At 44.3% G+C, this 19,382-nt stretch overlaps 1 protein-coding gene and 1 long non-coding RNA gene across 4 annotated transcripts in view; one reads left to right on the forward strand and one right to left on the reverse strand.

Moving 5' to 3' along the window:
• Positions 1–14,470: 14,470 nt before the first annotated feature.
• On the reverse strand, positions 14,471–17,897 carry LOC132230044 (uncharacterized). 2 transcript variants are annotated; one of them, XR_009451793.1, is made up of 2 exons: positions 17,371–17,897; positions 14,471–14,675 (listed from the first exon to the last, which is right to left on the reverse strand). It is a non-coding gene; the product is annotated as an uncharacterized LOC132230044 (long non-coding RNA). The 2 variants fall into 2 exon arrangements; XR_009451794.1 differs by having other exon boundaries at positions 17,122–17,897.
• A 46-nt stretch (positions 17,898–17,943) lies between these two features.
• The window catches only part of TIPARP (TCDD inducible poly(ADP-ribose) polymerase), a 29,699-nt gene continuing 28,260 nt past the window's right edge, over positions 17,944–19,382 (forward strand). The window contains exon 1 of one of the 2 annotated variants that reach the window (XM_059686876.1): positions 17,944–18,160. The gene's annotated coding sequence lies outside the window, so the exon portion shown is untranslated. Of the gene's footprint in view, positions 18,161–18,570; positions 18,702–19,382 lie in introns of those variants that run through there. The other variant, XM_059686877.1, reaches the window with a different exon arrangement.

The raw sequence follows: 19,382 nt of genomic DNA on the forward strand, positions 1-19,382 counted from the left end.
CTTCACTCTCCTGAATCTCTGATCCCCTACCTGCTACTAATTCTCAAAAAATACCTTGCCTTTCCTGGCCAGTGTGGCTAAGTGGTTGAGCATCGACCTATGAACCAGGAAGTCACAATTTGATTCCAGGTCAGGGCATATGGGTGGCTGTGGGCTTGATGCCCAGTAGGGGGGCATGGAGGAGGCAGGCAATCAATGATTCTCTCTCATCATTGATGTTTCTCACTGAAATCAATAAAAAAATATTTTTTTAAATAAAGAAAAAGAAAATACCTCCCATTTTATTTCTTGGAGAATACAGAAGTCATTACACCTTCTCCCTAGAAAAATTACCACCCGACACCTGCACCCATTCTATTCTCTTTCCTTCCTGTTAAAATAGAAATACTCCTCCTTTAGCCTCTGTTTCTTCCTTGGTTCCTCTCCCCTGCCACTTTCTCAGGAACCATAAACCATTAATTACCCCTTCTTCTAACTTCAACCTCTCTCTTTTGAATTCTTATCTGAATCTAAACAGATTAAATTCTCCTCTATCTCAACAAACCTGTAACAGCTTACACTTATAAAGTAATTACTATGTACCACTATTGTTCTAAATACTTCATCTATGCAACTTATTTAATAATTATATAACCCTATGAACTAGGTAGTATTTTTATCTCCGATTTTTTTTTTTTACGAAAACAGATTCAGAGAGATTGTATAACTTGCTCAAGACTGCACAGCTGATGAGTAAGGTTGGATTCCAACCTTGGTACTCTGATTCTATTCTCTGGATTTCCTATTGGTCTGTTTTTATTAGCTATTGTTTCTCTAGGTTTTTGCTTTCATTGTCTTATCTCTTCATGACTTGCTTCCCCACCCTAACTTTTATTATAATAATCTGAAATTTAAAGAAAAGCTGCAAGAATAGTACAGTGGACACCTATTATATATACCCTTTATCTAGAGTCACACACATATCTACACACACACACACACACACACACACACACAATGACATGATTCAAATTTTAATTCCAATGGTATATTAATTGTAATTGCATAAAGAACAAACTTCACTCCCAGAACTTCAGTCTTCAAAGCACCACAAAATTAACGGATGCCCATCCTGATTAGTGACAGTGACCAATCACAATACTTCTTTCCAAATCTGTCAGTGAGGGGTCACTGCATATCTGTTATTCAGTTCGTGACAGACAGAAAAGCATGCTATGGTGTTGTCTCCTTGTCTCCCAGGGGTAAACTTACATGACATTTTATAAAAATGAATATTTGAAAGAAGAATTTGGCCAAAAAGATGAAGGTACAGAAAAAAAATTAAAAGTGATAATGCTGAAAGTGAAATTAGAATCAAACATAAAAGGAGTTATAGAAGAGATAACTGGGAGCATTAACACTGCCACCATTAGAAACACTAGCTATGCTACCAGAGGAACTTGGTGAAGGCAAATTTATGAAGATTAATGAGGAAAGTGGTTATGATGAAAAGGTTGAAGATGCCTTGGAGGCAGTGGCATTGACAAAAACTTCACATTAAGAGAAATTTTGGAGACATTTCATGACATAAGGGCAAGTGATAAAATGATTTAAGCTGATCAAGTTTAGAAAGGAGTATGACAATTTGCAAAGGCATAGAGAAGATGCTTAATCCATATAACTAATTATACAATCAGAAGAGTTGTTCAAACTATCTTTTGAGTTTTTTGCAAAGAAATGAAATACTTTAATCCACAATGTTTCTAGTGTTTTAAATTATAGTGTACTAAAGAAAACATTGTTTTACTAGTTTTTCATTTTCCTGCCTTCCTAACTAACCATAATGTTTTGACAAAAATGTTTAAAGGTCATGGAACAGTGGTAGTTTTTTCCCCTATTAAAATCATTTTGGCCGGGCTGGCATGGCTCTGTGGTTAAGCATCGACCTATGAATCAGGAGGTCACAGTTCCATTCCCAGTCAGGGCACATGCCTGGGTTGTGGGCTCAGTCCCCATTAGGGGGCATGCAGGAGGTAGCCAATCAATGATTCTCATCATTGATATTTCTATCTCTCCCTTTCTCTCTGAAACCAATAGAAATATATTTTAAAGTAGTCCTACATTACCATGCAAAGTGATATATATATATATATATATATATATATATATATATATATATACATTTTTTTCCTGAACCATTTGAAAGTACTCTACAGATATTATGATGTTTCACCTCCCAAATATTTTAACATGTATCTCTATCCCTTAAGAACAGGGACATTCTCCTACACGATCACAATACTTCTCTTATCACTCTCAAGAAGTTCAACATTGATACTATATTTAATATTCAGTATGTATTCAAATTTCATCAATTGTCTAAATAATATCCTTTCTAGCATTCTTTAATGTCTAATGTCTACATAAAGATCAGGCATAGCCTTTAGTTTCCTTTAATCTAGAATAGTTTTGCTGTGTTTTTTTTTCTTTTTCTGTCATGACACTGATATTTTTTAAAGAGTATAGACTGCCCCACTATTTGAACTTATCTGATTGTTGTCTCATGCTTAGAGCAGATTAAATATTTATGTTCTGGAACTTCTTTCCTCCAACTGCCTTATTCCCTTTCCCCAACCAGGGCCCAGGTAGCTATGGTAAGTTATGGAAAAATTCCTGTAATGTTCTTTTCCTTTTATTGCTTTCACTTTCCTTAACCAACTTGCCAATAAGTAATCAACCAATTCTCTTCTCTAAAAAAAAAACACAAAACAACACAAACAAAACAAAACAAAACAAAAAAACACCAAAGAATTTCACAACTAACTTCCTCAACCTTCTCACACATTCTTAAGAATGATTGAAATTCCATCATTCGTTTTCTTCATTCTTTTTACTCCTTGGGTGCTCAAAAAAACCCTTACATCCTCTATCCCAATCAAAAACTCTCAAGAAAAGATTGAAAACCCTTACACTAAAATGAAATGGCTACCACTGGTTTAAAAAGACACATCTCCCAAAGAAGGATTTAACTTTAGCAAAGTTCGGTAAAGATCTATGCCTATCCAGTCATAGGGCAGAATATACTCTCTATTGAAAGGAATTGACATATAACTCAGTGGGTAAAATCAAAGATTTCCAAATCAAACTCTGTCTAAATTAAAGTACTGCTTTTAGCATAATAACTGTTTCTATTGATAATAATCCTATCTAATAAAAGAGAAAAATGGTAATTGGCGTACGACGATACCCTTTTCATTGGCTAATCAGGGCTATATGCAAATTAACTGCCAACTAAGATTGGCAGTTAACTGCCAACAAGATGGCGGTTAATTTGCATATGTAGGCACAATGCAGGGAGGCGAAAGGGAAAGCAGGAAGAAGCCCCCCGCCACTGACAGTGATTGGAAACCCAGGGGGGAGCTAAGAGCTGGGGGGCAGGGCAAAGGCGGCCCTGGGGCCACCTTTGCCCTGCCCCCCAGCCATGATCGGAGAATCAGGCGCCTTTGCCGCCCTGGCCAGTGATAGCAGAAAGTAGGGGTGGAGCCAGTGATGGGAGCTGAGCACGGTCGAAGCTGGCAGTCCCGGGAGCTAGGGGTCCCTTGCCTGGGCCTAAAGCGGAGCCCACGATCGCAGGGCCACTGCAGCTGCGGGTCCCCGCTGCCCGGGCCGGACGCCTAGGCCAGAGGTGTTAGGCCTGGTCAAGGGGCCGATCTGGTGATTGGTGATCAGAGGGTGATGAGGGTCAACTCCTCTGGCCGAGGCATCAGGCCTGGGCGGGGGGCGGAGCCGGGGATTGGGGGGATATGATGGTCCCCTTGCCCAGGCCTGAAGCCTGGGTCAGAGGCGTCAGGCTTGGGCGGGGGGTGGAGCAAGCGATCAGAGGGAGATGGGGGTCCCCTGCCCAGGCATGATTCCTGGGCCAGAGGCCTCAGGCCTGGGCCGGGGCCAGAGCCAGTGATCAGGGGGAGATGGGGGTCCCCTGTCCAAGCCTGACACCTCTGGCAGAGGCGTCAGGCCTGGGCAAGGGGCCGATCCTGCGATTGGAGGGTGATGGGGGTCAACGCCTGAGGGCTCCCAGTATGTGAGAGGGGGCAGGCTGGGCTGAGGGACACTCCCCCCCCCCACACACACCCAGTGCATGAATTTCGTGCACCGGGCCCCTAGTTTATACAGAAAAGTGCTAGAATATTGAATGACCAGGTAGGCGTTTGGAATAAAAATCTTTGGTTGAAATATTGTTGTTTTAGTCTTGGGAAAAAAAAATAACTCTGTAATATAAATTTAATGGATGGCTTGTCTCACCAACTATTTTATAGTGATACTAGAGGCCCAGTGCATGAAAATCGTGCAAAAGTAGGCCTTCCTTCCCCTGGCTGCTGGCACTGGCTTCCCTCTGGCACCCAGGACCCAAGCTTCCTTACTCTAGCTGGCAGCAGGCACCCAGGACCGGAACTGGCTTCCCTCCACCTCAGCTTCATCAGGAAAGACATCCAGAATAATGTCCGGAAGTCATCTAGTCTAATTAGCATATTACCCTTTTATTATTATAACTAGAGGCCAGGTGCACAAAAATTTGTGGACTAAGGGGGAGGGGAGGTCCCTCAGCCCGGCCTGTGCCCTCTCCCAGTCTGGGACCCCCTCGGGAGATAACGACCTGCAGGCTTAGGCCTGCTCCTGGGTGGCAGAGGGCAGGCCAATCCCTAGGTGCAGCCCCTGGTCGGGCTCATGCTTAGAGCAGATTAAATATTTATGTTCTGGAACTTCTTTCCTCCAACTGCCTTATTGGATCAGGAGGTTGTGATGCCACCCTCAGTCATGCTCAGGGTAGGGCCGATTGGGGGGTTGGGGCACCGCCCCCTGTCACACTCAAGGCAGGGTCGATGGGCAGGTTGCAGCGCCACCCCCTGTCATTCACAGAGCAGGGCCAATTAGGGGGTTGGGGAGCTCCCCCCTGTCACTCACAGAGCAGGGCCCATCAGGGGGGTTGGGGCTCTGTACCCTGTCACGCACAGAGCAGGGCGGATCAGGGGGGTTGGGGAGCTACCCCCTGTCACTCACAGAGTAGGGCCGATAGGGGAGTTGGGGCACCGCCCCCTGTCACACACAGAGCAGGGCCGATCAGGGGGTTGGGGCGCCGCACCCTGTCACACTCAGAGCCGCAGGGTGATCAGGGGGTTGGGGAGCTCCCCCCTATCAGGCACAGAGCAGGGCTGATCAGGGGGTTGGGGTGCCTTCCCCTGTCAGGAACAGAGCAGGGCGGATAGGGAGGTTGTGGCCCCGCCCCCTGTCACACACAGAGCCGCAGGGCGATCAGCGGGTTTGGGCGCTGCCCCCTGTCACGCTGATCCCGGTGCTGGGAGGCATATTACCCTTTTACTATATAGGATAGAGGCCTGGTGCACAGGTGGGGGCCGGCTGGTTTGCCCTGAAGGGTGTCATGGATCAGGGTGGGAGTCCCCACTGGGGTGCCTGGCCAGCCTGGATGAGGGGATGATGGCTGTTTGCAGCTGGTCACACACCCTTCAGGGTGGGGGTCCCCACTGGGGTACCTGGCTAGTCTGGGTGAGGGGCTGAGGGCTGTTTTCAGGCTGGCGGGTGACTGAAGCTCCCAACCGCTCCTTTTTTTCTTTTTTTAAAATTCTGGGCCAGCTTTATCTCTGAGGCTTGGCTCCAGCTCTTAGGCCTCCGCTGCTGAAAGCAGGCTTCTGGCCTTTGTTTACCTTATGTATTTGAAACAATGTTGCGATCCTGCTGGCTGAAGCCTGGCCGACTAAAGCAGGTTTCTGGGGTTTTGTTTAGCTTCTATATTTGTAACATAGTTGCTTAGAGTTGCAACTCAGAGGTCGGCAAGGCAGGCAGGGAATGTTGGAGTCCTCTGTCACTGAAGCAAGCAAGCCTCATGTTCGCTTTAAGCTGCCTGGCTGCCGGCCACCATCTTGGCTGGCAGTTAATTTGCATATCTCGCTGATTAGCCAATGGGAAGGGTAGCGGTCGTATGCTAATTACCATGTTTCTCTTTTATTAGATAGGATAGATCTTAAGGTCTTACTCTCCATGGCTCCCAACATATGCCTTACCTCTATAATTAAAGTTCAGTAGATGCTTGCTGAGTTTGAAAATATATTTTTTGACAAGACTATTACATTAATGATGGTTTGTCCTCCTCTGTTAATCATATCAGATGATATATAATATCTATTAGTGCTCATCTTAAGTTCAAATACTTGGTTAAGGTGATGTGTGCCCTATATTTGCCAGTAGGAGGACCTTTAATCTGTGTGTCATTTGACATGTCCCATGGGTTTGTGAATGCTCACCTGGTTATTTTTAGTTGAGTACCATATATGGTATTTGGATCATTGTAAAAATAGTTTGAGTTCTAGAATAATATCATCTTTCTTCAAGGAGGATTTACATTTGCTTCTGGAAAGAGGTTAAGGCTACTAGCAATGATAGGTCTCCTTAATCCAACTGGAAGACCTCAGAGGATTTGAAGCTGCGAGGGCTGGCTTATTTCTGGTTTATCTTTACTCCCAATGTAGTCCTTTGGGTCCCAAACCCAAAACCTGAAGTCACGCCCCTTGACCTTCCTCAAACTTTAATTTTGTATCCTTATTCCTATTAGTCTGTCAAAAGTTCTGCTTAGCTTCCCAGTCACCTCCTTGGGAAAAGCAGCTCTAAATGTTCTGCTCACTTCTCTGTGTTTTCTTCTCTTAGATCTTATTTCATTGTCGTGCTAGCTCTACGAGTGATTTAAAAAATATTTTTTCCAACTTCTCTGGGGTTTTTTTTTGGTAAAAGTATTAGCCTGAATTACCTAATCCATTACTGGAAATGAAAGTTCTCCTTGCCCCAGAGTTGACTTTTAAAAATAAAAAGATGGTTATATCATTTTCCTAATTAAAACACTTCAATGATTGCTTAGTTTTCTTCAGAATCTTTTATTAAGCTTAATGGTCTTCATCCCCAAATCATCTCCAGCCATTCTCCATCTTGCTTGGTGCTTTCCAGATACAGTGGCTCTCTTTCGCAAAATTTATGATTTTCAATCATTCAACCTTTACAATTCTGGCATTGCACTGTGGTTTCCATCTCCTGACTACTGTTAACTGCTCCCACCCATCACCTCCCTCATGACCTAGTTAATGCTTACTAATTACCAGAGCTCAGCCAAATGTTCAGCAAGAACTTCCCTGACTCTCCCGGCCTACGTAGGTCAGTCACAGCACCCAGTTTCCTCTTCAAAGCACTTATTAAAGTTTGCAATTATACACTGATTTGAATGATTAATTGAATAATCTCGGTCTTCTTCATATGCTATATGATGGCAGGGGTCATGTCTGTTTTGCTCACCATTGCATGCCCAGCAACTACTTGTAACAGGTGTTCAATAAAATAGAGGAAAGAATAAAAATGATTGTCAATCAAAAGTCCTTTTCTGGGTCAGTTATCTATGCAATTAGCCCATTTATTTGCACCAACAGTTCTGCAGCTACGGTTTGTTGATGCAGCTGAAATTTCCTGGCTTTTTACTTTGAAGTCTGATTTTAAACACACACACACACACACACCAGTTTCGATTTCCATTCCTCCTATGGTCACGTTGATTTCATGTCAATAGAGAGTTATTTTTAACCAAAGAAGTGTTGCTTTTTTGGTGACTTTGTAAAACTTTGGAACAAACCGAGAGTTACTTTGGTTTCAATGTAAACAACACTGATTCTTGAGAAAAAGCCATTCTGATGTTTAGTTTTCATTTTGGCTAACTCTTCAGAAAGTCAAAAATGAAAGACAGAGTCTCAGGCAGGTGATAATACAGCAAATAATGTTGCAAATATGTTCTTTTGCTGACTATAGATTTCCCTGGTAGAGTGAATTTCCATCTGTTTTGCATTTGAAAATAAAAGACAGCTGCTTCTTTAAAATTTGTAGGTAAGAAGTCAATAAATAATGAGAACTCTAATTCATATTATAGGTTTTTGTTTTAAAACCAGATTTTGGCTTACATTAATAGAAACCTGTATACTCCTGTACCAAGTTTGTATTTTGTATTTTAATAGGCTTGTCTTGGAATTGGCTATTTTTCTTTCTCTAGGTCTCTAGAATACACAAACAATAGCTATTTTACTTTTTTAGTTTCAAAGTGATTTCTTAGCTTTCCTGAATGGGGTCTTCGCTGACACAGTTGGGTAACGGTAACTGTAAATTAGCTTAAGTTTATAGGGATTACAGTTTTTTTCTGCTGGAGAAATATGAAATGTGTCGACATACCACTCGGCAACACCTCACTTCCACACTTTGTGAAACTAAATCTTCCTCTGCAAATACAGTCCTCTTTTTAAAAGACACACGTTTAGCCCTGGCCACTTTGGCTCAGTGGATAGAGCTTTGGCCTTCGGACTAAAGGGTCCTGGGTTTGATTCCTATCAAGAGCACATGCCCGGATTGTTGGCTCGATCCCCAGTAGGGGGCGTGCAGGAGGCAGCTGATCAATGATTCTCATCACTGATGTTTAACTCTCTCTTCCTCTCTGAAATAAATAAAAATACATTAAAAATAAAAACCCAATATGTTTGCTATGTAGGTTTAGAAATGGGGATATTCTTAGAAATGGCAGCAAACAGTCCCAATTTCCCCTAAACTTTTGCCTTCATTATCCAACTGCCTACTAACCATCTCCTCTTGGACATTTTATATATCTCAATCTTAACATGTCTAAAGCCACACTTGCTCCCAAAAGTCTAATTCCCATCATCCTTATCATCTCAATAAATGACAACTTCATTCTTCTGATTGCTCAAGCAACTGAAGGGTCATCCCTGGCTCTTCAGTTTTCTTCATATGCCATTTCTAAATCACCAGCAAAGCCTCTCAATTCTACCCTCAGCACATGTCCAGAATCTAATCACATCTCATCACTGCCACCATTACTCCCCTAGTCCAAGCCACCATAATCTCTTGCCTAGACTATAAACTGATCTTCCCTGTTTTCACTCTTACTATCGTATAATACTCCTTCACACACAACAGCCAGAGTTGTCCTTTTAAAATGTAAATCATATAGATTTTTGTCTTAAGGTAGAATCCAAAGTCCTTACCATGGGCTCAAAAGATAAAATATAGCCTCTGGCCACCCCTTTGACCTCTTCAGCAGAACTTCCTTTTGTTCATTTCACTCCAATCAAACTGGCTTCTGTGATTTTCCTCTGCCATGCCAGTCTTGCTACTACCTCAGAGACTTTGCATGATATTCCATCTACCTGGAATGCCCCTCCCCCAATATCATCATGACTAGCTCCTTAATCTTCCTCAGGCTTCTGCTTAAATGTTTCCATTCAGAAAATGCCCTTCCTGAACAGCACATCAATTTTAAAAAGTACCTCATTCCCTACCCACAGGACTCGTTCATGCCTTTCCTAGAATAAGGTTTTCCAGGATAGTCCTGATTTCATCTGTATTGTCTTGACATAGTAATTATAAGTAATTATTCTCAAAATGTCCTTGTTTGATAAATTATGTTGTTGCACACCCTTACAATATTTTCTTCTTATAGTTTTCATCTGTACCTGATACCACCTGTCTATCTCTCCCCGTTTGAAGGTTGGTGAAAGTTGACCATTTGTTTTATTTTCTGCCATATCCCTATCACTAAGAAGTACCTACAGCACAAAGACTCAATAAATCTGTATTGAATGAATGGGGTCATTAGCTACCTGATAATGTCAATTGCTCTCCTGGAAACCAGGGAGGAAAAGATAAATAAGAGACCCTATTCAATACACAAGCCCCACCTGAGAGATTGTGTTTTGATAGAAACTGGAAAAAAGATTTTCAGGTTGAAAATCTATGGTCTGGGATCTATCTGCCTAGTGGAGGAGTCCGAGATGAAAGGCAGATGGGCATCGGAACATCTCTCATCAGTGAATGGCTGGGATGTCCAGTCTGGCAAAATCATATTGAGTTTACTATGCACATAGTCCTGCCCAGTGTGGCTAGTCAGAGCTAATGATAAATTAAATTCCTAAATTCTATTTTTGACACCAGAAAAAGTTTTTACTACAGCGTTTTGGCTTTGCAGAGCCTAAGCAGCAAAAATAGAAAGTATTTATAGCCCCAAATGTCTCATGACAGTATAAGAAGTGGGGACAGGGAAATTGTCTCACAGAGAACTGAGTTTGGGATTCGATCAAAATGAGCAGTTGGACACAAATTATTTGCTGCAGGGAACAGCTTTGTAACCAAACTTTTGCATATAACTCTAATTATATCCTTAGGATAAATCCACACAAGTTAGAAATGCTATTAACTCGGATGATCTCTGCACATGATTTTCAAGATTGTCTTGAAAACTACTTGGGAATTCATTTTTTAAAAAAAAAAAAAAACTTTCCCCCTCTATTAAATTTAGGTGTACTCCCAGTAGAAACAGCTGAAGTTCTTAACATTCTAAGATATAGTAATCCTAGATACTTCAAGAAATCTGCTGCATAATTCTCTCCTCTGACAATAGAGGTAGGCTTAATTCCTCCTCTCTATATTATATTCCTAACACCATGCAGGTACACCTCTATTATAGCACTTGCCACACTACTATAGAGTATTTGTTTTCCTATTTGGCCACCCTCCAAGTCTCCTTTCCCTCCTACCCAAACCCCAAGGGTTTTAAAAGCCTATGAGCACTTAAAACAGCAGCTCTTAGGGAACATCTTCAAAGTGCAGAATTCGCTGCCCTCTCAGAATTTTTTTTTAATACTTACCTGAGGGCATGTTCATTAATTGTAGAGAGATGGGAAGTGAGAGAGAGAGAAAGACGGAGGGAGGGAGGGAGGGAGCAGAGGGAGAGAGAGAGAGAGAGAGCGAGAGAGAGAGAGAGAGAGAGAGAGAGAGAGAGAGAGAAGGAAACATGGATGTGAGAGAGGAAGATTAATCGGTTGCCTCCCATAGGTGCCCCAGCTGGAATCAAACCCTTGACCTTTCAGTGCACTGAACGATGCTCTCAACTGAGCCACATCGGCCAGGTCATGCCCTCTCAGATTTTCACTCAGAAGTTCTAGGGTGGGGCTGGGGAATCTGTAGCAGACTTTCCCAAGAGACTTGGATAATCAGTTCATAGACTTCACCATATGAAAATGACTGAGAGTAGGGACTATCTTAGTCATCATTGCATAACTAGTGCCTGGCACATACACACCCATAAATGTGTGCTGAATCAACTGAATGAATGGTCTGGAAAACATCTGGGGACTTCTCTAAGAGAATCCTTTCAAAAAGAATCAAAACCAGTTAGATCAGACAGCACTTTGCTTATGTGCTATGGGAATTAATCAACAAACAGGTCCAAAACTAAAGGGGATTAAAGAGCACAGTTAGCTATCCTGTGAAGATAAGAATAGTCCGGCAAGTGATTAGGCAGTTTACAGATGCAAGTCTTAGATAAACAGAGTACAGTCCTGGCCGGTGTGGCTCAGTTGGTTGAGCATCATCCCATGCACCAAAAAAAGGTAACCGGTTTGATTCCCAGTCTGAGTTTCAGGCTCAACCCCAGTAGGGGGTGTGCAAGAGACAGCCAATTGATGTTTCTCTTTCTCCCTTCCCCTTCCTCTCTCTCTAAAAAATCAATAAAAACATTTTTTTTTTAAAAGTCAAACAAAAACAGAATATAGAGGGTCCTCATGTTTGATGGTGTGACTTATTATTTTTCAACTTTATGATGGTGCAAAAGCTATATGCATTCAGGAGAGACTGTAATTCAAATTTTGAATTTTGATCTATTCCCAGGCTACTAATATGTGATACAATGTAGGGCGCGGCTATAGGGTTAAGCTTCGGACTGACCTGTTGGCAAAGCCACAAACAAGTCCCAGTTTAGAGGGCACAGTCCTCTTAGCATAATTAGGCTTGACCTTATGACGCTCCCTAGATCTTATCTGGGAAGCTAATGCGCTGAGGGAAGTGCAGGGAGTGTAACTATGGTCAAAACAGGTGAAACTCACAGGAACTGTGTAACTATCGTGACCACTACCTAGTTTACCTCTGGCTATAAAATAAAGGCTCAGCTTGCCTCTGGATCTCTCTGTGTGGCCTCAGCCAGGCACAGGAAGATCCACCTAGACCCAGCTTATTCTCTGTCGTTTCTTCATCCTTTCGCTGCCCTCACTCAGGCTTTAGAACCCTTGGCTGAGCTGGCTCGGCACGGTACAATACTCTCTCATGGTGCTGGACAGCAGCAATGAGATGATTTTGCCCTATAGTAGGGTCATGCAAGTGTTCTGAGCATGTTAAGTTAGGCCAGGATAAGCTCTGATGTTTGGTAGGTTAGGTGTATTAAGTGTACTTTTGACTTAATTTTTCAGCTTATATCAGGATATAACCCCATCATAAGTCAAGAAGCATCTTTGGTGAACTGGCAGATGCATTTTAGAACTCATCCTACTCATATTTTATCTTTTTATTTTCCAGTAGGCCTTGTACCCTCATCTTTTCCAGACAGAGGCACCTTGTTGCCTCAGCAGAGGCAGAGAGAAGTGAGTTTCATGAGAGAAGTGGTTATAACGGAGAAGTATTTTTAAAACCCAGAAATGGTCTGCAAAGTGAATATTCTATCACTTGATGAAAACATGAATCTGAAGTTTACATTTATCAAAGTACTTCATGTCAGGCTCAAAACCAGCCCTGAGCATTTTATTAATTCACCCTTAATTCATGCTGATTAAATAAATTCTCTACCTTTTGTTGCTCTGACATATTCTCTAGCAGCACTTTCCAATCTTCTCCCATAAACACCATATTTAAAATCCACTTGATATGAATACATTCAGCCAAATCTTTTCTTGCCCTAGAATCCCCAAAGTACAGAACTCCCTTTCCAGGAAATAGGCAATCTTTGTTTAAATAAGTCCCTAGAGTTGGCCCAATAGTAACAGCATCAAGACAAAATTTTCATTAATAGAATGTTTAAAAACAAGTCATTCCGTTGTCTAAATAACAGTTGGACTTTTCCTTTACTTTGGATATATTAGATACATGCACATATAAACTTCTGTTGAGTTAAAGAATAAGTTGTCCTTATACATCACCAGGAAACATTATAGCTTGGACTTGGCACTCATAGATAAGGAATTGTCAATCTGCCATTTATGCAGTGTGGCTGCATTCTCCATGTAATCTCAGTACAGCATTGCTGAGAGCCAAGGCCTCTGTTTGCAAATCTCATGTCTTTCACTGTGCTCTCTGAGTCACGTTAGTTACTGTTTCCTTCTTGGTACAGTAACCAGAAATGATTATCTTTGCACCAGAAGGATGTTGGGGAAATAACTATTACTAACAATTACGAAAACAGAAAGCAACTGATATTGATACTTATACTTTATAGCATGTACCCTGTTCATGAGCAGGGAAACAGGAGGTCTTGAGTCACTTGAAATATCAAGTATGTAGTCTTGGCATTTACATTAATAAGTTGTTCATGGGGAGTACTCTATTGATCAGTAATGCTAAGGCAAATCCAGCAGGCAAGGAAAACAGAGTGATAAAATAAATATGTGCAAAGGAAATTAGAATATTTCAGTCCTATAAGCATATTTTAAAAATATTAAATGGCTTTGGGCCACATATAGAAAGTATACACATACATATGCTATATACTATATGTTGCATGTATATATTTGTACCTTTTGCAGTTTTGAAGAGCATTCAGAGAGGAGGCACTTATTCATGTATGAGTACTTACAATATTTAATCCAGTGACTTAAATGTATTAGATACTCATTGAAAAAATGATTTTTTAAAAGTGAATTGATAGCTCAGCCAGTGTGGCTCAGCAGTTGAGTGTTGACCCAGGAACCAAGAGGTCACCAGTTCAATTCCCAATCAGGGCACATGCCCGGGGTTTCGGGCTCGACCCCCAGTGGGGGGCATGCAGGAGACAGCCGATTGATGATGTTTCTCTCTCATAATGTTTCTCTCTCTCAATCCCTCTCCCTTCCTCTCTCTCTAAAAATCAATACAAACATTTTTTTAAAGTGAATTGATAATTTCAATGATAAGGAACCAGTTAAGTAAAACTTGTTTATATTTATTTGGAATATTCAACAGCTATTTGTTTAAAAGACTGTGTTAACATGAAAAGCAAGTTATCATATAGTGTTAAGTTAAATATGACTATACAGTGATGTTACAATAGAAAAAAATCTTTAAATAAAACAAGATGCAACTATAGAAAAATGTTAAAATGGGACTTTAGATTCTTTGGTCTCCTCTCTACTTTCTATTTTTTCTTTAATAAACATGTTTCTTAATCATATAATTTGGTATAAGTGTAGAATTGGCAAAAAGTGCTATAGGAGTTGATGTATTGCTTTGTGACAGCTTTTATATCTCTCACATGCTATATCATATTACTTATCCAACTGGTAGAGCCTGCAAACAGGAAGAATAGTTGGAAGACAACATGATAGTTTATGTATTAGCTGAGAAAATTTTTAGCTACACATAACAGAAAACCAAATTGGGGCTTTTCAGACATAAAAGTAAGTCCAGATGTAGCCAGTCTAGAACTGCTGCAGCAGCTTCAAGATGTCGAGTGACCCAAACTCGTATCTTTCTGCTCAGCATCCCTATCTTGTAGATTCCAACTTCATATTTTCCACATCATGTTCATTTTCATTTTTGTCATGAGGTCCACCTCCATCCTCATTCTAGAAGGGGAAAAAAAGGATATAAAATGGAGTTTTGAGGTAGTAGACATATTAAGAAAAAATGTTTTTTTCTAGACATATTCACATGTCTAGAAATATATCCCATGGCCACCCATATCAGTATGGGATCTAATGAAACGAGTTTTTTTTAGCTAAGCTCATTGCCATCCTTCCTCCCATCCCCCACAAAAGTATCAGGATAGTCCAGCTGGTGTGGCTCAGTGGTTGAGCATTGACTCACGAACCAAGAGGTCACCATTTCAATTCCCAGTCAGGGCACATGCATGAGTTCTGGCTTGATTCCCAATAGGAGGTGTGCAGGAGGCAGCCAATCCATGTTCTCAAGTTGATGTTTCTCTCTATCCCTTTCCCTTCCTCTCTCTCTAAAATAATCAATAAAAACATTTTTTTAAAAGTGTCAGGATATTTCTAATAGATAGGGGCAACAAGCAGTGTCTGCCCTTTCGTTTCATATAAGGAATACACTCATCCCCTCCCTAAGAGAAACACTCTCAAAGTCTCATCCAGTTACTGCAATGAGCTCAAGCCCAGAATCCAGAAGTTCTGATGATGTGGGGTACTTCCCATCAAGAGTGTGGATCTGGCAACCAATATTTAAAGAAAATTTATCCGCCTCAACAATCCTAATAAGCAATGGTGGATAGACAAGAACAGAATGTTGGTAAAACAACTATTCAGGAAAGGGGAAAATGGGAGACACAGTGGTCTCTGGCCCATAGAAATACCAAATCCTGCTGGATAATTACTGGTATAGCAAGGAATCCATGCCCTTGGCCAGTTAATATGTCAGTTCCTGGTTCTGTTCTGTAAGAGGATCTTCCTATTCTATTGTCTTCCAGGAGTCCCATCTGAGGTGGACATTGTGGAGGGTACATTTTGGAGCATTAAAACTTTAGTAGTTGGAAGAGACTAGATCTAAGAGTGCTGAATGAGTCCAGAATCTGGTGCCATTTTACCTTCTGAGACAACTGACATCCTGAAAGCAGTAGTGGAGAGGTTGTGAAGTTCTCAAGGGCAGTGGGTGGGGAGTGGAGGGTGAAAATTCTGAGCTCAGGACCCGGGGAGGTGGGGAAAGATTTTAAGTTGGAATCCCCAAGAGCTACACCCTGGAATAAACTTTTAATTAATCCCTAATTGGATTAAGTTGATCTCTCCTTAATCTAAATGCCCCCCCCCCCCAATGAACCACACCTCCGAATTCATGGCCTCTTGCCATATTTGCTCTTGGCTATGTGACTTGCATCGGCCAATGATACATTAGTAAGCACAGGCCTGCACCCTGAGGCTTGTTCTCTTGGAATGCTCCCTCTCAGGATCCTGAAATTACCATGCTGTGAGGGAGTCCAAGTTAGTCACATGGAGAAGCCATGTAGAGAAAAACCAGGGAATCTAGCCAACAGCCCAAGACACACAGGCCTCCCTGAGCCAGCCCCAACCATCTGAGACACCCCAGTTGAGCCCCAAGGGATCATGGAGCAGATGTGTGGCTCATGCACTCTGGCCTGACTGCGTTCTTGAGCCAAAGAATCTGGAATCTTGAGCAAATAAGAGTTAAGTCATGAAGTTTTGAGGTGGTTAGGACACAGCAACAAATAACTGAAACACTACAAAAAGAATAAAGAATGTATAGCAAATAAATCTAACTGTTGGGGGAAAATACAATTAAAAGTAGGTAATCCAAAGGAAGGCGTGAAAAGAAAGACAACAGATTAGATCAATAAAAGCAAACAGTAAAATCCATTTAAATGTGCTTCGAAGGCAATTCTGTCTATGAGTAGGCATGACGAAGAGCTTGCCTCAAATCAGTTTCTAAGCCTGAAAAATCTTGTCTTTTCTGTATTAGCCTCTGTATCCTGTCCATATCATTTCCACCTGAGTTTAATGGCTCTGCCTTGATGCAATTTGAAATAAGCCTTCCTTTAATCTATTGTTTGCTAAATAAATTCATAAATAAATAAATAAATAAATAAATAAATAAATATTCTTTGTTGAATAGATTTAGAAGAGCTTGTCACCCAGTTTGGTTTAGAAGAGTTTAAGAAAGGCTTGGAACCATATATCTATTACTACCACCTCTCAGCTCCTATTTTTATAGGCTTCCATGTCTGGCAAGGTTAATAGCTGGCTTTTCCAACCCAGAAAGCCTCCAAATTATGGAATTAAATCAGTTTTATTTTTCAGGCCACAGGCCGAGAGCATCTTTTTGCAAGCTGTATTGTTCTCTCTCTCTCTCTCTCTCTCTCTCTCTCTCTCTCTCTCTCTCTCTCTCTCTCTCGCTCTCTCTCTCTGCCAGCTGTTGGGGATAAAGCCATAATTAACTTTCTTTTATTTTGATCAGGGCCTTTCCTTCCTATAGACAGAGATTATATGATTTTCACGTGTTTCTTCCTCCACCACTGACAAGCTATTCAATGTATGGACTTACCAGAAAGGCATTTGACAATCCGGACAATCCGGCAGAGTCTCGAGGGGCACGTGTTTCAGAGGAGAGGATGTGGTGCCCTGCACGCTGCCTGGTGGATGTCTGGGCTGATCAGAGCTGCGGCCGAAGCCTAGCACACGCCGGGCAATAGGCGCTCGACAAGTATTGTGTCAATTAATTACTACGGTGTCTGTGGGCTTTAAAACATATCTATCGGCGCCTTTCCGTCAAAAAACCCCAAAGATAGGTCACCTGAAAGAGGAATATGCCTTCTACCCGGCTGGGGCAGGCGATCCCTGGTGCTGCCGGGCCGGGCCGTTGAGTACGGAGCTGGCGACCCCGTCTGGCCGCAGCGGCCATAGCAGCCGTTTGCCGCCCCTTGGGGTTCGGCGGCGTCAGGGCAGGAGGCGTCTTAGGAGGAGGCAAATAAACAAAGCCGACCGCACAGAAACGGGCCGTTCCGTTTCACATCCTCCTTCGCACGCCCGGGATTTCTCGGAACAAAGTGATCCTCCATCTAACCGCAGGCAGGTGGAGCCCGCCCCACAGGGAGCGCAACGCTTCCTCACCGCCACCCGCTCAATGAAGCAAGTTGACAGGGACCCTCCCGGCCCGCGCCGCCCGGAAAGGACACGCCCCCTCGAGGGAGCGCGCGGCCGCGGCAACCCCCGGCGCGCCTGCTCGCGAGCGCGCACGCGGACGGGGCGGGGCTCCTTCCCGGCACCCAGTGAGCGCCCGGCCCCGAAGCCCCACCCCCGCCCGGGCCCCGCCCCCTCGGCCGGGCTGTGGAGAGCAGGCGACCGGAAGCCACTTTAAAGCAGAGCTCGAGGTGACAGGCGAACAAGCTGGGTCGGGAGCGCCGTCGCCGCTTTCTGTGCTCGCGGCGGCGGAATGGCTCGGGCGCCGGTCACCGCGTCCCCAGCCTGCGACCCTTAGAAACCTGAGTCTGCCCTCCGCGCCGACCCCCGTGCGGACGTTGTCCGCGAATCGGCGGCGCCGCAACTCGGCTCCTGCGGTCGGCGCTCTCAGGGTGCCGGTTGAGGTAAAGGACTCCGGCTGAGCTCCGAGGAGCCGGGGAGGGACCCTGGCGGGGCTGGCGGGCGAGGAAGGGGGCGCCGGCCCCGCAGCGACTCTCAAGGATCGAGGGCGATGGCTACTTAGATTGTGCTTTTTTGTGTGTGTGCCGAGTTCACTCGGATCCCGTCCGCATCGAGATGGAATTGGTTTACACTTCGTAGTCACTTAGGGCCTCTGGCAGGTGTATACACCGGAGTGAGACGCGGAAGGGTTTGGTCAGGGTCGCCGGCGTCTCCCCTGTCCGCCTGGGTCAGCGCGGGCGCGTCTGGGCGGCCTCCCCCGCGGGGGCGCTCCGCAGCCCGAGCGGGAGGCACGGTGGCCCGGGGAGCCTTCCGGCCGCCCCGCGTTCCGCCTGCAGCCCAGAAGTTAGCAGGCTTGTTCGGATTAACTTTGAAGGCGCGGGAGTCCTCGTCGCCCTTCCCGAGAAGCGGCGGCCACTTTCCCCCGGCGCTTCACGGGGCGGTTCTGCGATCCTGCGAGACCCGCGGAGCGATCCTCTGGGGAAGGTCGGTTGAGGGGGTGAAGAGTGGACTGGAAGGCCCCGTGAGTGGCTTCTGGGATGGAGGGGATCCCGGGCCGGGGAGGAGGCTAGACCGAGGGTTTTGGGGTGGGGGGTGGGGGTGGCGAGATGCTCGGGACTCCCGGACCGAATTGGCCGAGCCTGGCGGCGCCTCAGCCGCGCTGCGCCGAGTTGGCGCGGCCGGGGGGTGCGGAGCTGCGCGGATCGCCGCGGCCCTAGGAGGCGTCGCTCGGACCCGGGCTCGGCGCCGGGGTGTCGGGCAGCGGCGGCTGGCCTTCCGAGTCCCAAGTTTGGAGCCGGCGATCCCCGTGGAGCGGGCTCCGAGCCGAGCGTGCCCGGGAAATCGGGGCACCTAGAGGTGAGGGGAGGAGTGGGGGGGGGCCTGCGGAGGGGGACCCCAGGAGGTGCCCTGCCAGTCTCTGTTTGTTGTTATGCAAACTTTAATTGAGGAACTAGGTTCTGTTGACTTCCCCACTCCTCCAGGTCTCTGCCGCCTCAGGTTTATTTCCGAGTGTGACAGAGGACAATCATGGGAAAAGTTGAAGTGTGTGACTCAAGATCGGCTTAAGGTCTGCTGTGCCCGGAGAGGGTGTGATAGGAGGGTGTGCGTGCGTGTGTGTGTGTGTGTGTGCGCGCGCGCGCGTGTGTGTGTGCGTGCGTGTGTGGA

The sequence above is a fragment of the Myotis daubentonii genome, chromosome 3 (genome assembly GCF_963259705.1).
Source record: "Myotis daubentonii chromosome 3, mMyoDau2.1, whole genome shotgun sequence".
Lineage (NCBI taxonomy): Eukaryota > Metazoa > Chordata > Mammalia > Chiroptera > Vespertilionidae > Myotis > Myotis daubentonii.